Source organism: Carya illinoinensis, chromosome 1, assembly GCF_018687715.1.
Source record: "Carya illinoinensis cultivar Pawnee chromosome 1, C.illinoinensisPawnee_v1, whole genome shotgun sequence".
Lineage (NCBI taxonomy): Eukaryota > Viridiplantae > Streptophyta > Magnoliopsida > Fagales > Juglandaceae > Carya > Carya illinoinensis.
This window is the reverse complement of record NC_056752.1, coordinates 50415503-50425871: the sequence shown is the minus strand read 5'-3', so window position 1 is coordinate 50425871 and position 10369 is coordinate 50415503. Positions and strand designations below refer to the sequence as shown.

At 28.8% G+C, this 10369-nt stretch overlaps 1 pseudogene; it reads right to left on the bottom strand.

Moving 5' to 3' along the window:
- Positions 1-763: 763 nt before the first annotated feature.
- Positions 764-1810, bottom strand: LOC122300853 (annotated as a pseudogene).
- Between the last annotated feature and the right edge of the window lie 8559 nt (positions 1811-10369).

Sequence of the window (10369 nt, the reverse complement as noted above, 5' to 3'; positions counted from 1 at the left end):
GGTCCAAAACCGGCACAACCGGTCCGGTCCAGTTCGGTCCAGGCTGGTTTGCCGGGTTTTTTTTACACGCTTAATCTTCTTCTTCTCTACACTTGAAGGCTTTTTCAAATTCTAACTGGGCAACTTGTCCAAACACTAGAAAATCAGTGATTGGATTTTTTGTGTTTTTGGGTGATTCTTTGATTTCTTGGAAATCAAAGAAACATAATACTATTTTCAGATCTTCAGCTGAAGCTATATATAAAGCCTTGGCTTCCTCTGTTTGTGAATTAACTTGGTTAATTGATTTACTTCAAGATTTTGGGATTACTCATGATTTTTCAGCTTTGTTATTTTGTAATTCACATAGCGGCAAACCCTATTTTTTACAAGAGAACTAAGTACATAGAAATTGACTGTCACTTGGTTTGAGAGAAGATACAATCTGGTATGCTTAGAACTCTACATGTTAGCTCTCAGCATCAGCTAACAGATATATTCACCAAAGCCTTGTCTCTTAATCAGTTTCTATATCTTCTTTCCAATATGAGAGTTCTTGATATTTACAGTCCATCTTGAGGGAGAATATTGAAGTATTTAAATAGTTATTGTAAATAGTTAGTCTTACAAACCTTTAATTGTAAATTTACTTTATTGCACGTGTGTTGCACATGTATTCATTCCTTGTATGTATAGTTGGACTACTCTGTGCATTGCTTTTTACGCACTTCACTTTTACAGAAGATTGAGTTTCTCTTCATTTTGTGTTCTTGAACTTTCTTGGTCATTCTTGAGTTTCTTGAACTGTTTGGGTGATTGGATCATCCCAGATTAATTCTCCTACATGATATCTGATGATAAAAATAGCTACAGAAGGTAGAGTGGTTTTATTCTCCTCTGCCACCTGAAAAAGACATTCCAAAGTTGTAGATTTTCTCGTTGCAGTTAAAGAAATTTAAATGATTTGTTTAGGGTTTAAAAGATGTTCCAAATACATTTAGTCATCGTGTCCCCAGGACATCATTACGTTGTTGAGTCCGCAGCCCCGTAATAAACTCCATATTTAGAGTTGTAAGCAGGATTTCTGTAGTCTGGATTTTCCTTGAAATGATGTGGTCGGAATTTTAATATTAGATTAGATTTGATTGACCAACAGCATTCGGTCACTAGCTACATGCATTGCAATCATGTGTTTCTTATTGCTTAAAATTCGCGGACAGAATTACCCTGTGATGGACAATTGATTCATCAAAAGAACAGCCAACTGGGAATGTGTCACCTGCATTAAGGTTCATGATTCAGCAATTTGAAAATGTACCAATGAGAAAGGCAAAAGGAGATGCTACCGTTTATTTTCTGTAACTCACCTACAACAGCCCATTGAGGAAATTCCCCAAAGCTAGGAAGAAGGAGCACCTTCCCAAGGTCTAAAACAAATCATAGAAACCATATCAGCTAATTATGAAATGGGAAAATTTACAATACTTGCTGAGATTCTATCCATTAGCATGATGACTTTATGAGTAACACAAATACAAGTGTCTAATCAGGAAAGGGGCAACCTTCCAATCAATTTCCCGGCCATAATCAGGGAAAAAAGAAAAAGGAGTTTACCTTTACCATGAATAAGGCCAGTTAGGTGCAGCCAATCTTCATTGGGATAGTCCTCTCTAATTGCTTCAGCCGTTTGCAACAGGTGCTCGATTTGGGGCTCGTCCAAGTCCGGATCACTCTCATCAACAACTTCATTGAGAAGTTCACAACATTCCCATTTGCTCATCTCCACCCTGTTCAATTTTCCATATTCTTCCCTCATCTTTTTCACCTGCATTTAATTCAACTTATTGACAGAATATATGTGCTTAATACATTAACGGCTGGTTTGGATTTAGAGATGAGTTGGTTTTAGATTAAAGTTAAAAGTTGAATAAGATATTTTTTTTAATATTATTATTATTTTAAGATTTGATAAAATTGAATTAAGATTTTAAAAAGTTAAATTATTTATTATATTTTGTGTAAAAATTTAAAAAAATTATAATGATGAGATACGAATAAATGAAACACTCAGAATTCAAACCATAATAGTTAATATTAATAGAAAATAATATATTTTAAAATGAGTTATAATGTCGCTTTCTTTATAAAGTTATTAGTATCTTTACTAGCTAGCAATGTTATCCACATAGTTACAAGAGTATTTAAATACATTTTAGGATAGAGAGAATTTTTTTTATTTTTTATTTTTTAATTTTTAAGTTAAATGGTCTATTTATAACTAAAGGACATCGACGAGTTATAACTTTTCGTTGGACTAAAATCGGTTTTGAGTAAGTAGACGCACCTTTGCAAAACGGTTGGCACCATTCAAATCCCAGCAGGTGTGCCCTTTGGGTCAATTAATGGCACCAATGCCACCTTTTCAATAAATCTAAAAAATAATATCAATAATAAATATAATATATAATTATTTTTGAAATATTTCCAATAAATTTCATGCCAGTTTATTATCAATATATATATATATATATCTTGTACTATTTTCATACCATTTTTTATTGAATTAGTCCATATGGTTTGTCTCAAAATGAAAAATATTGCTCTGCATTTTTTGATCTGACTTTAGTCCCCATGATTGTTAGATTGATTATGTTGATCTCTTTGTAAAAACTCCATTAATAAATTGTTAGAGACATCACATCACAGCATCCCTAATGCTTCCTTAATGTATGAAATTATAAATTAAATGAAAAATAATTCAAAAATTAACAGAGGGAAAAAGTTTTCCATACCTCCACAAGGATCAAAATGATCTATTTTGGAGTATGTAAACCACAAGAAAACAATTTGAATTTTCGTATGATATAATGAGAGTTCAGCTACTGGAATTCTAATAAATAAAATCAAGTTAATTGTCAGAGTTTTGACTGATATTACAGTAGTACAGTAATGGGGTGAACAAGTTAGCATCCATATAAGTGGGATTATAGCCTCAACAAAGGTTTTGTAATAAAAAAAAAAATAGATAAGAAACTTTTCAAATAATTAATTTTTTAATATTATTTTTATTTTAAAATTTTAAAAAATTGAATTATTTGTTAAAATTTCTGTGTATCTTCCAGTGAAATTTTCAATCTCCCTCTCTCTCCAACGTAAAAAAAAAACTTCGACTTCGATTATCTTGAGTTTTTTATGTTATATTTAATGATAGATTAAGGGGATGTTTACGTTAAGATAAGAATTTTCAAAACTTCTTGTAATTTCATTTACAATCATCATTTGAATACAAAACATTTTTTCAGTTTCAAATTTTTAAATTATTTATTTAATTATTACTAAATTATTATTTAAACACAAAAGTCAATACAACTTTAAAAAGATTCAAAACAAAACACAAAAATTAATATAAATTTTATAAAATTTAAAATAAAAATCATATGCAAATAAATTTTTAATTTTATAATATTTTTATTCAACTTTTTATCTTATTTTTCTAAAACTAATAAAATATTGTCACTCAAACTATTTCACTGATATTCACAAAATTAAGAAATTTTAAGCATCCAAGCATTCCTTAAACACCTAAAGAAATATATGAACATCCTGATAATGACTTGATAATTATATTTTAATAATATTTTATTTAACTTTTATGTCAAATCATCTCATTTCATATGCAAAAACAAACGAAACCCGCTAAGAGTTTAAACGAACCCGCTAAGAGTTTATGAAAAATAGGCTAACATAGCCTTACTTGAATATCCCAGACGTTAAATTATGAGATGGGACCTTAACAAGAAAACAACAAAAAAGAACGGATTGGCCTAAGAATTTATGAAAAATATGCTCTAATCGTGGATGCCTAGCTACCACATGCAAAACGTTGGTCTTCTGAAGCTTTAACATCTCTGTAAGGTACGACGATGTTTTAATTTTAAACCAATGGTTTCAACAATTTATTTGATTGAAGTACAACCGTGGTTTTCTTACCCTTTTTATTTGATTAGTCCATATGGTTTGTCTCAAAATGAAATTGCTCTGTATTTTTTAACCGAACTTTAATCCCCATGATTGTAAGATTGATTATGTTGATCTCCTGGTAAAAACTCCATTAATAAAATATTGTTAGAGACATCGCATCACAGTATCTCCCTAAACCTATGAAAAAAAAAAAAAAAATTAAAAAAAATCCAAAAATTAAAAATTAAGAGCTGAAAAATAAAAACAAAAAACAATAATAATGGTCGACACATGCATAGCATTGGCAACATTTTGTAAGAGTATCAAATCGTGTTAACGGATCTTGTTCGTATCATGTCAAAGCATGTATATAATACTATATAAGTAAACTCTAACCCGACCCGTTAAGTTTATCGTGTCAAAATCTCAAATCCTAACATGACCTATTAACATAACGTGTAGTGTTGTATCAACCCATTTTGATTCATTAATGAATATTACTAAATAGGTTGACACGAAACAATATAACTCGTTTCAAACTATTTATGTAAATTGATTGAATATGTCTGAAATTAACTTGTTTGACTTGATTAAATTTAACATAATTTTGCTATAAATGTTAAAATCACAATATCTATAAAAATTATAAAACTAACTACAAGTCTAAAATTACCATCTAAACAATAAAAATATTGAAATTAAAATTCTAACAATTTTACTTTTGGGTAGAAGGGTATAATTGTAACTTTAACTTTCTTAATGTGTCATAACGGGTCAAAACGGGTTGACCTGTTATCAACCCGTTAAGCAATCGTGTTTTAACGGGTCAACCCATTTTGACCTGAACCCGTTAAGACTAAACCCTAACCCGCTATTATCGTGTCGTGTTCGTATTGGATTAACGGATCGTGTAACATATTACCACATTTTGTATGCATTTGTCGATGACCAGTGTTAAGCAAATATATGACTTTTTACATGGCTCGATGAACGAGCAAAAAGAAAATCTAAATGTAATCCGGTCTAACAATTTTATACCGCACTTGGGGCACCCCGTCATGGTTCTCAATTTGTTAAAAATCTCGATGCTGCCTTTAAGCTCCATCCTGCCAAGCTGTTATTATTAATTCTTTATGTTGGTTGATGTTATGAACTAAACATGAAAGGGCAGCAAAGCAGAGAAAATAGCATAACAAAGAGAAAGATACAGAGGAAGAGGAAAATTGAAAGAAGATGAGGATGAAAAGACCTCGATTTCCTAGACAAGAAGGTCGTGAGCTTGTCCCATATGGCAAACACGTCCTGCAGTTCCCTCATTCTCTCTCTTAGTGAAGCCTACGTATCTCTCTCTCCTCTTTTAGTATCAAATGTATGCTTTAATGCTTGCATAATTTTGAATTGCTATGGATACAAGTGATACAGGAGGATCCTAGTCAGATGATGCTGAGTAGTCAGATTACACATTGATGGCTCTGAACTACCTCGAGACGGCATATGGCATACATACAGCAGGAAACAGCGATCTTTCCGAGATTTGGGACAGTTTTGGGTACGTGTAAGTACTTTGGCCATAGTTTTAAATTTTGTGCCATATTGGCTTGTACGGCCGCTATTTCTTTTATCAGAATAGTGACCGATACAGGAAATGTATATGTTTCATATCGGGTCAAATATCGGCCATACCAGTGCGTTTCGATCAATATCAGCCGGTTTTCTGTCTATCTGCATAAATTAGTGAATTTTTATAGTTAATGTTAAACTTCTAATTTTTTTCATAATTTTCACTCTAATTAGGGGTGCAACTGGTCCTATTTGGTCCGGATTTGTATAAATTTTGGGACGAAATTAGTATACACCAGTTTTGTATTTTCAAAAACAGATTCCTGACCCGTTACCCTCCTAAATCAGTACTTTCGGTTTTACTAGTTCTGATCCAGTTCGGTCCGATTTTTCGATTTCAATCAAGTGTCAATGTAATTATATTATATATATATAAATTCTATATATTTAATATTAAAATTTTATGTTATAAATTATAATATAAAATTATTTCATATATAATTATATATTATATATCAAAATTTTATATACATATATAAAATATTTAATATAATATTAAAAATTAATTTTTATATATTTTATAAACTGGTCCGGTGCCAAAAAACCAAGAACTTATTTCGAACCGGATTTAATTGGTTTTTAAAATATAGGAACCGATTCCAGACTAGACCAATTCAAAACCAAACCAACTAGACCAATCCGGTCCAATATAGGCCGGTTCTCCTATTTTCTGGTTTAAACTTTCACCCCTAATTCTAATTCTCATATCTGAAGTCTATTTTCTTAACTTTTTTTAATCTCATTTTTCTTGAGGACCAAAAATCAAATCCTTACTCCCCTTTTTGTAAAGAAGATTAGTGATTATTTTTTTAAATAGTTGGATTAAGAACTTAGAAGTATTATTGAGTTTTGTAAATATGTGTTTTAACTTTTTAAAACTTGCATTGATATTATTTTAAAATATAATGTGTATATATAATTAATTTATTATATATAAACTATCCCAAAACGGTATATGTATCAAAATATTTTGTTTAAGTGACTTAACAGAAACGGCCATCGAAACGGTATTCAAAACTTTGATTTTGGCCATAACTTTGGTTACGAGTATCGGCATTGCACATATAACTCCAACTCGGAAAGCTCTTTTTGGCATGCACGCGGTGTTCTTCTAGGTATGCTCAATGTGCATCATTTTCGAGGTCAAAATCAGCAATTTTTTTCTTCGAATCTATATTTTTGGATTTTTTTTTGCCTTTTATGGTAAGATTTCATTTCTTGTTTAGAAAATGATTTTGAACTCGATTTTTGCCAGATTTTTGTCAAATTACTTCTTTAATTATATATTTATTTTTGGTGTGTTTATTAGAATTTTGCTATTTTTGATAAATTCTTATATTCTCGATTTTGCAGCTATTTCAACCTGTGGGCAAATTTCGACATTCTTGAGTTTTGATAATTTCAAATTGAATATTAGAGTCATTTTCTCTGTATTTTTTGGTGAATCTCTTGTCTTCTCTATGATAATCATCTCTTGGAACTAGCCACCATAATTAATCTAAATTATGTCTGGCATCAGCAAGTCTCTAAGAATGTGAAAGGTGGAAACCCTGCCCGCGGCAATGCGAATTCCTTCTTCATTATCTAGAATTGGAAAGACTTTTAAAAGTGGTACTGAGAGGAAAAAAAAAAGTTTTCAAAAAGTGTCTATTCTCATCTCATTTCATCTAATCATTACAATTTTTCCAAACTTTCAAGCAAAATATAATAAATAATTTAACATTTTCAAATCTTAAAATAAAAATAATATTTTAATAATATTTTATTCAATTTTCATCTCAACTCACAATCTAAACTGGGCCTTAATATCATCTTCCGTTGCACGGATGATTGAAGATTACAAACAAAATGATATAGTAATTAGAAAGAAAAGTGTTACACCTAAAAAATAAATAAATTTATAAGTTAGTGTAGGTTCATGTGATATTTTAAATATAATTTATAATAAAAATAAATTTATAATTTAATATACTAGATCAAATCATGTCAATTTATAAGTTTGTATTTAAGATTTTCTTTTATCTCTAAATCATTTTTCAATTAGGAATAGAGAACCAAAAAATTCATGGAGAATGGTCAAAGCTAGAAAATTTCAACAATTTATTGTCTATTTGCGTTCCTTATACTCAAATTTAGGGCTAAAGAATTTTTGGTCTGGATAGGAAAAATTGACCAGATTGAATGGTTTGGTCCAAACCAAACCGAATAATTCTTTTGGTCAGTTTCGGTCCATCATTTGTGGGACTGAAAAGCCATTTTGGCCCGATGTCGGGGTCTGTGATTTTTTAACAGGATCAGACTGAAACGAACCAAATTAGCATATATAATATTTTTTAATATAATCATTCTATAAATTAATTATGTAATTTTTATCTAATATATTATTATTGACCGTACAGTGCGGAGGTTAGAAGGAAAGCAATTGAAAATGATTAGATAAATTCATTCTTTTAAGGAGAGAGAATTTTCCTTTTTTTATTTGTAAGCTAAATAGTCTCTTTTTTTCTTAAACAGCCTCTTTTCATTTCATTTAACAAATTCATTATCCATTAAGAATGCTTATCAAACTGTACATATCTATCAATAATCATAGGTCCCTCTTCTAATCATACCACCCCATCGTCACATTGTAATGCCAATTTGGCAACTTGATGAGCTAATTAATTTACTGCTCTCTCTAGGCGTGTACTGCAACCTCCAACTCCCTCTTTCCCTGAATGATTTAAAGAAATTATAACTTTTGGTTTGACTAAAATCGATTTTGAATAAGTATTGCCAAATGACTAAATGGTTGGACTTGGTCTAAGCCTGACTAAGATATTTTCTTTTAGCAGCTAAGTGCATTTAATAGATTCTTTATTTTCATATTCAAAATTATATCTTTTGAAGATTGATTTTAAATATAAAGAAAAATTCTCACATTGGATTATATATTTTTTGATCAAATAATAATAAAATAATAAAGAGAGAGAAGAGAAAAAAGAAAAGAGAGAAAAAGAGAGAAGAAAGAGTTGGGATGAGAGAGAAAAAATAATAAAATATAATTTGAAGAAGAAAAATGAAGTCTTCATTTTTAAATAAGCACTATATATAGTTATTTATAATTATAGATATGAATAAATCAATATAGATCATTTTAAGGAAATATTCTTTAAATTCAAAGATAAAGATAAAGATAAATAACTCATTGCCAATACTCTTAGAGGATTAGATTTACATGGATGGTGAGAAACGAGTGCTGGCAGCGAGGAGGGCTGGGTCAACCATAAGTCAATGTGGGTGTTTTATTTGTATAGTAAATTAGATCTCTAAAAAATATGAGTTTATACATGCATATAGACAAACTGATGCTGTTAGGTCACGGGCAATATAGACAACATGATTTGAATTTGATGATAATGAATTCGGGTCAAAATTATAGAGGCAATAATAGATCAATATGCTTAATACGAAATCAACATGTTTTGACAGTTTATAATTTATTTCAAAATTAAAATTTTATTATTAGTAAGTTGTAATATTGGTATTTCTCAGTATGCCTATATTTTTATTATTTTTATTGTTGAGATTATAATTTTAGACCTATGATCATATTTGTTATTGTATAGTTTTTAATATTGATTTTATTATATGCTAAAATTTTAAAAATATTGATATATATTTTTAAAAATATTGTGGTCATTAATAAATATAGATTTTAAATTTTATATAAAATTATATTAATCAGATCAAATAAGTTATACGTTTTAATTTAACCCATTTACATGAAACAAGTAAGTTTGAATGAATCGTGTCATGTTAACATATTTTTAATTAATTATTATATGAATCAAAATGAGTGATACTAAATAACTTTTATCTAAATAAGTTGGATTTAATATCTCGTTTGTTTTCATAGATAAAATGAGTTGAGATAAAAGTTGAATAAAATATTATTAGAATATTTTTTATTTTAAAATTTGAAAAAATTAAAATTTTTATTTTATTTTTTGTGAAAATTTAAAAATATTGTAATAATTAAATGAAATGAGATAAAAATTTTTATAAAAAGAAAATATTTTAGCCATAAAGGGATTAGACACAAGTAAACTCACAAACTGATTAGTTTCTATATCAGATTGTAAAGTTGCATTTATTACAAAATAGATCAAATAGGTTTTATAAAATCACATCAATTTATAAATTTATTTTATATAATCTTTTTATTTATGTAACAGTTTTCTTTATAAAAATATGAACAAAACCTTAAATTTAAAATTTTAACAAGATTAAAATGACATTGCTATGCATTATTGAGTATCCGTTACTTAACAAAACGAAGACTTAGAGCACTCCCAATGGGTTGTATAAAACTCATTTTTATGTAAAATTTGAATAAAAATAACTTAAACTTACTTCCGACGGATCATGTATTTGAAAATGTATTTTCTATTTTGGTACAGTATTCAGCTACATATAGCATGAATCGTATACAAATGTAAAAATATTTTATCTATTTATTCTCTTTTCATGTACTTTGTTGCCCAAACTAATTTCTTTCTCTTTGTATTTTTTTTCAAACAAACTATTAAATAATATAATATTTAAATGATATAAAAAAAATAATAAGTTGATATATAATATATTATAAAAATTAATATTTAAAATAAAAAAATTAAATTTTAATGATATAGTTTAAAGTACATGATAGATAAACTGAAAGTGCTCTTCCTTGAAGTCATCAGTCAAGGCACTGGATCTAGCTTCTAGGTAGCTGTCGTCGGCACTCGGGTCACCTCAATTTATTTCTTAACTTTGAAAGTAAAGGTAT